We start from the raw sequence: 7,419 nt of genomic DNA on the forward strand, positions 1-7,419 counted from the left end.
CACTTCAATTCACAAGACTCGACTCATAAAGACAGAGACTCACTGCTCGATGTAATACGAACCTATCGAGTTTCCAAATAGACTCGAGTTCGACATTAGTGCTCAAGTCTATTTATGTTAGTAAGTTAAGTACTCGTACCTACAGAGCGGTGTTGTGGTGTGTAAGCTGTAGTATAATTACTGTAATATAGTTAAGAATTATGACATCTTTCTTTTATAAATCACCATATTCAGATTTGTTTTTTACTTAATGCGTGGGCATTAATTGATATTCAGTACAATTTAACCCTGCTTGTCGTCCTCGCGACTTTGTAGTGTGGAAGTCTATATAAAGACTAGCTCGAATATCATCATCATGAAAGACAACGATCACCCAACTAAGCCACCACTGGTTAATTACGGCAGAGTAACAAAGCTGCTTCGTGGACAAATAGTACATCACAGGAACAATGTTTGCCCACGTGTTGTTAGTAACATGTCCTAAAGAAACATTGTCTTTATTTTTTTACCATTACTCCTGTTTATTTGACCCGGACTGATGACGTGTGCGAGAAAAGAAATAACTGGGATTTAAGCCCAGGCCACACAGTTGAAGCAAGAACAAAGGCAACAGAGCAACCGAGAACCGCAAAGGGCTAAAGTATGCCAGCTTCAGCCCATGATCCTGATAAAATTCCTCTTTAAAGAGCTTTCAGTTCATATCGATGAAGCAAGGACTCAAGAACATAAGCGCCAGAGCAAGCTAGAACCGAGCAATCGAAAGCTCAAATACGTCATACTTAGTCCGTGCTACAGAGGGGTGATTCACGTAATCAAACCGTTACTATATCGTAGGGAGTTAGTCGTTGAACTGCTTTTTCGTAATCACGTGTGACAGTGTACGTCAACGAGTCCAATTTTAAAATCGTTCGATCCAAATGCCGTTAAAGCGTATTCTTTTATATGTATCGAACTTAAATAGACTCTAAACGACAAGTCATTCGTATTTGCTAAAATTCTGACAGTTCTTTCAATAGACTTTCGTCGGCTAAATGTCAAATTTCACAATCCAAGATGTCGTTCCTTAGTCGTTACGTTTCGTTTCTACTCATATCAACGTTCGTTCAAGTGATACGTGATTACCCATTTTGGATAGGACTTCGATCGAACGACTACGTAACTTCAACGATATTTTGATAGCTTGAACTTACGTCAATCGCACTACTGGCAAAATTCCTCGCTAAGGAGATTCCAGTTCGCCTCTTTGAAGTCTCCAGTGACCATGACAGCTACTTCAACACAATAATAAGCTTCGCTATCCAGAAGGGAGACGTTTTCAGGCATGATATATACAATAGCGTGGTCCTCGATGCAATTTTATTCTTTATAGCATTGACTTACAAATAAATGGACGACGGGTCTAATACAAAAACCACGAAAAAAATGTCCCAAGTCAACCTATTTAAACGTAGTGACATGTAAAGGAATATGAAAAAGCTAACACGTTGAATTTAAATTGTAATGTCATCGCAGTACTGTCTAATTTTGCTTGCTTCGCTGTCAGTCGAACAAACGAAGACTAAAGCGTGAATGACGCTCTGTATACGATTTTAACGCCCTATAAGTTCGGACACTTTTTAGCGCGGACCCGACGTCCATATAATTGTAAGTCAATGCTTTATAGTAATAGATTTCCGCCTCTTCAACGGCCTAAAAGACAAAATTATGAATTTTAAATGGAAGAGGCGGTATTCCCCAGCTGTGATACAGTCGTGCGGTGTGAAGGACTCAGTTTCAAGAACCGGTGAATCGTGCAGCAATGTTTTCTGAATTTATGTCGGTCGTTTTCTGGATTCGACTTCCACGAGACCTTCATGTTATTATTATTATATATTGTGACGACATATTGTGATAATATTCAATAAGTTACTATATTCCATTCATAAATTATTCAACACTCAAGACTGCCTAACTGAGTAATTACGGTAGAAAATCAGTATAATACACCTGCAACATACTGTACCTGACTTTGAAATTTCTTATGAATTATGACAACCCTATTGTATGGACTTCATTCAGCCGGTACCTAAAGTTTGATGACGCGACTCGTTCTATACAGACTTGGGTATATAGAGCTGTCTGTATGTCTATCGATAAGTATATCGATAGTATATACTCATATACATTAACTCTAATTTATCGTCTAGTGTTATTTAATAACTAATATCTGTCGACTATTGACAACTCTAACATTTATATAACAATGGGGTTGGTTGGAATATTATCGACAACACTAGTAATGATTTATTTCTCAAATAATAATAATAATAATAACGCACACACTCAACATAGTCCCGCACTAGGGAAACCCTGTGTCGCGGGTGCCATGGACACATACATAGACAACCATAAATTACACCCAAACTCACGAGATAAAGAAATGTAGGTCATACAAATATTTCTCCCGGCCCGATAATTGAACCTGGGACCTCAGCGTGACAGTCCGGTCCATAGTAACCGTTCGGCTACAGAGCCAGTCAAAGTTAAAACTTTGTTGATATGAAAGCGAAGTTCTCGACGTCAATAGGATAGGAAGAGATTACAGACCTATACCATAGTATAATAAGACAATCATCAATTTTTATACCATCACCGCGGATTAGTATTTAGCCTATGGGAGTATGATTATGAAATACAAAGGAAATGAAAATCCTGAATTTAAGGGACTCTTATTCCAACAACCATAAACACATGAATAACGACTTTTTAAACACTCGAGTAAACGCTTCAATTCTGTTTTTTTGTTATATCAAGTCACTGGAAAGATAAGTTATGCAACCTGATGGTAAGTGACACGCCTGTGCGTATCAGTTAAAGTGCCACTCAGAACTTTAAATCGCAAAGATTTGAGGGGCATTGCCACTGCGCCCATCACCCTGAGACATGGTTGACAAGACCAATGCACCTGTAATTTCACTAGCACCCTTAACGCAGTAATTGCTTGGCGCAGAAATAGGTAAGGTGGCAGTACTTCTCTGGATGAACTTTTTTACAAAGAGCTCTGCTATTACAGAGGTCTCGGATTCGATTCCCGGACCGGGAGAAATATTTGTATGGCTTATATTTATTTCTATTATGACTGTGGGTGTAATATGTGGTTGTCTGTGTATCTGTTCATGGCACTCGCGATACAGGGTTTCCCTAGGTATTATGAGTGTGAGCGTTAAAAAAACCCGAGTGCACCACGAGAATATGCGAATATGTGCGTCTGTACACGGAGAATGGCGAGCGTGCACACATACAAGCCGCGCTGCTACGTTTGTGTGGAGTTACCATAGTCGTCTTTTAATACTATGCCTGTATTCTAAATCTCTGGCTTAGCTCATTCGCTTCTTCCACTCACACAAAGCGTATAATAAAATAAAAAGTAATATTTTTTTCTCAAATCTATCGACAATAATTATCGATAACATTCCATCACTACCACTCTCTCTCTTGAATAGCCTGAAAATTTTCGCAGTGAATTCGTTCCGTTCATAAAAGTTTTACGACCCCATTGTGCCATAAACTAGATTCTCCCCGCTTCAGCCTAGGTTGTTAATAAAAACTAGACTTTTTATATACGCAGGAAATGCACTGCGAAAATGAATTAAATTTAAAATTCTGTCGATATGAACAAAGAGGTCGGAAATATGTTATCGACTTTTTAATTATAATTAAAATGTTATAAAAAACCACTGCTTTAACACAATACACATACTGATAAAAACAATTTGATTGATATATATTTATTAATTTATTTAATAAGGTACATCAACAGAATGCATATTACACTTTCCTAAAAACTTAAATAATTCTTAATACATACTACAAAAAACAAACTAGTGGAGAAATTTCACAAAAAAAAGAAATGAATATCAATTCAATGCAAATTTAATTATTTTAATTTCTAATACCATCCCATTAAGAAGTGCATAACATTAATAAGTTCATACGACTATAATCTCATTGCACAGTACTAAAAAACCCGATATCAGAAGTCATTCATGCCTTAGTTCTTTAAATTTAAATGGGTACCACTTCCGAGGTACCCTCTTTCCAACAAAAAAAGAATCATCAAAATCAATGTTGTTTTCTGTCAAGTGCCTTGAAATCCTCGTAATGCTCAGGATTATATTTTTGAACTGCGAGCGAAGCTTTCCCTTTTTCCTTTTCCCTTCAATGCAAGCGCAACTTTGCAGCCTTGCACAACAAATAACTATTGTACTGTTTTTCTAACTAACTAACCTTGGTCTAAATTCTTTACTAACATACTTACTATGGATGTTTTATGGTCCGAAATAAAGAATTACTATTATTTATAATAAATAATTAATCAGTTAAATATTTATGACAATAAAACATGAAACTTTATTCGTAGATGTTTTTGACGTTGTCACTGACGTTAACAATATGTGGTCTGTGTTAACAATAAACGTAGACTTAATAATCTCAGTACAGAGTACTAAAAAAACCGACGTCAAAAATACGTGTAATTACGTATACCAAGTTTTATGGAAATCGGTTACCGGAAAGTGCAAGTAAAATATAATAAAAATCGGTTCTCACTTCTCAAAGTATATCGAGAGAAAAACGTCTTGAATTGGAGAATAGCAAAATCAACCATTAAAATAATTGCTCTTTATAATAAAATTTAGGCGCTATTTATAAAAATCCCAAGCAGCACATCCATATCTAAATGTACATATACTATAAGATATCTAATAGAATTTAATTCTATTGAATATTTTAGGAGTTCAAATCCCCTCAAGATATCTCGAAGAAGGTTTCTAGATAATTTGAAGTAAAAGTGGGCACAACTTTATTAGTATATCACAAGAGTGCTTTGAGAAACTATCTGTAGGTAGTCTTAAGAGTGATTCTTATCTTTTTTCTCAAGTAACCCTTCTAGATTGCTACAAGACCATTTATAGAATGTAGACAGTTTTTATTTAGTCTTGTAGACAGTTTTTAGATAATTTATAGTCTATGATAGTTAGTTAGTAACTAAAGCGTTACCAACGTAAGACGCAATTCTCTTAATACTAATAGATTTCAAGTTTAATGGCTTACAAAATATAAACTATCAAAATTTCAACATGCCGAAATTAGATATAATATTTCAGACTTTTTCGCGCTTTGTTTAATCGGTTAGAAAGCGAGAATTGATGTGCGACTTTAAATACATTGTGAAAAGTGTTGTAAGACCTGTCATAAAAGTAATGCGCTTGCTAAATTTTAAATATTTATGTATAAATTATAAACTTAATAAAAGTACAGTTATCGATTTTCGGTTTTAAATATTTATAAAAAGCTCAAATATACAAAATAACTTACAAAACAAACCATTTCCAAGAAGTTCTAGGCTTCTTCAAGCTAATTTCAACTTAGATTTCAACTTCTCGGCTACTTCATAGTCATTCTTTAAAAATAAAACTGGCGATAAGAATTTAAAGCTTTTTCAAAACACTGTTGGGAGCATTTTGTCTATAGCTTTATCTATAGAAAAACTTTAGAATACGAAAAGCTTATTATTACTTGCTTTATGTCAATTATGTACTTGATCTTGTAGAAGAATATTCACTCCTATGAAACTTTATGATTGTCTACAAAACGCGATGTTTCTAAGCCATTTTTTATTTTGACAGTATTACAAAACCTTTCTAAAAGTTATAGTGAGCATATTATGCAATAAAAAACTTTTCAAAACATTAGGTCAAAAAAATAATTTAAAAAATCCAATTTGTCGCAAAAAAACCTCATTCTGTACAATTATATGGAATGTGTTGTATATGACAAGAAAAGTGGATAAATTCCCTATCATAAATTAAATTTTATGATAGGGAATTAAATAAATTATAATTTCAATTGTTTATATCTCTTCAGAACACGGAATTATTTCACAGTGTTTATTTATTTGTCAACAAACAAAAATGCTCGCTCGCGAATTACGACTATTGTATCCAGTGTTGTCAATTTGTGGGGAAATCCCCAAATTGTGGGGAAATTCAACTTGATTGGGGATTTTGTGGGGATTGGCGCTATGTGAGGAAAATGTGGGGATTCTAATATTTTATCATTTTGTTTAATCTATCAATTGCTGATGCATCGCTAGTTTGATCGTTATTGATAGACTTTAGAATTATTATTAGAGCATTTGGTTTTGAATTGTAAAATTACCAGTCGGTGCGTGTTGATTTCGCGATTCCTTCTCCCGCTTAGGCCGGTCCCCGGTATGAAACAAAACGAAATCAGCTATTGATAAACAAAGCCGAGCAGTTGGTACTTCCACACCACAACTTACCACTCGTCAACTTTAAATGTTAAATATAGGTCGAAACTATTTGATTATTTCTAACATTAACATAGTGTCAATCAATTTACTTAATTTTGTAAGGCAAAGAAAAATGTTTTTTTTTTTTCAAAGACTGATTACAGATTAATGTTGAATCTAATTAAAATAAATAAACGATTTAAGGTCATCTAATTTTATAATTAGTTTTACATTTTACATTCTGTTTACATTCACAGCAAACGTAATATATTACTACATTTTGAGTTTCTTAATTCTTTATTACATTTTTAAGCGATGTATTTCTAGTAAATAATGAAAACTCGAGATGCGGGGAATTTGTGCGGAATATGAACTTTGCTCTCCCCAAATTTGGGGATTTTAACCGTGATTTTTGGGGATTTTGAACAATTGGCAACGCTGGTTGTATCGAATGATGTGACTTAATGTCCAAGGTTCACCACCTCCACCAGATCTTCTAATATTCTTTACTTTATCCATTTTGCATGAACTCTTACAACGTCCAATAGAGTAAAAACCCTAATTGTAGTATTTTTTAAAATAAAATGTACTGAGGACGCGCTATAACGTGTTTGTCATAAGTATAAATACTACAGAATGTCTATAAATTAAATATATCTAGAATAAACTTAAGAACACTAGGTTTTAGAGTATTAACAGACTCTACTGGATGTGTATAGAACAATTTTACTAAAAATAATCAGTTGTTCTACAGATGAACTTAGAATAAGGACTATAAGTGTAAATCTTAAGAGAAATTACACTTAATTAAGTTGTTAGGTATTAAGGTTTTAAAATTTTGACTTGAGTGAAATAAGTCCATAAGAACAATTTCTTTTTTCTAAAACCATTTATAGAGAATTATTATCTAAATGTATAGCATATTAAGACTGTCTATAGATATGACAGTTTTAAGGCGTGTAAAGTGTGCTCCTTGGGGTGTACCGAAAAGCTGTACTGTGTTCGAAACAGTATGAATCTATTGGATTTAAAGTAACAAACACTACCTACGGAGTTAACTCCAAACTTTTGAGTTCCCACTCGAATTTACACAACAGTTCTATCTAACTCAGACTATCATACGAATC

Source organism: Hyposmocoma kahamanoa, unplaced genomic scaffold (genome assembly GCF_003589595.1).
Source record: "Hyposmocoma kahamanoa isolate Upper Pololo Valley unplaced genomic scaffold, ASM358959v1 84, whole genome shotgun sequence".
In the NCBI taxonomy this organism is placed as follows: Eukaryota; Metazoa; Arthropoda; class Insecta; order Lepidoptera; family Cosmopterigidae; genus Hyposmocoma; species Hyposmocoma kahamanoa.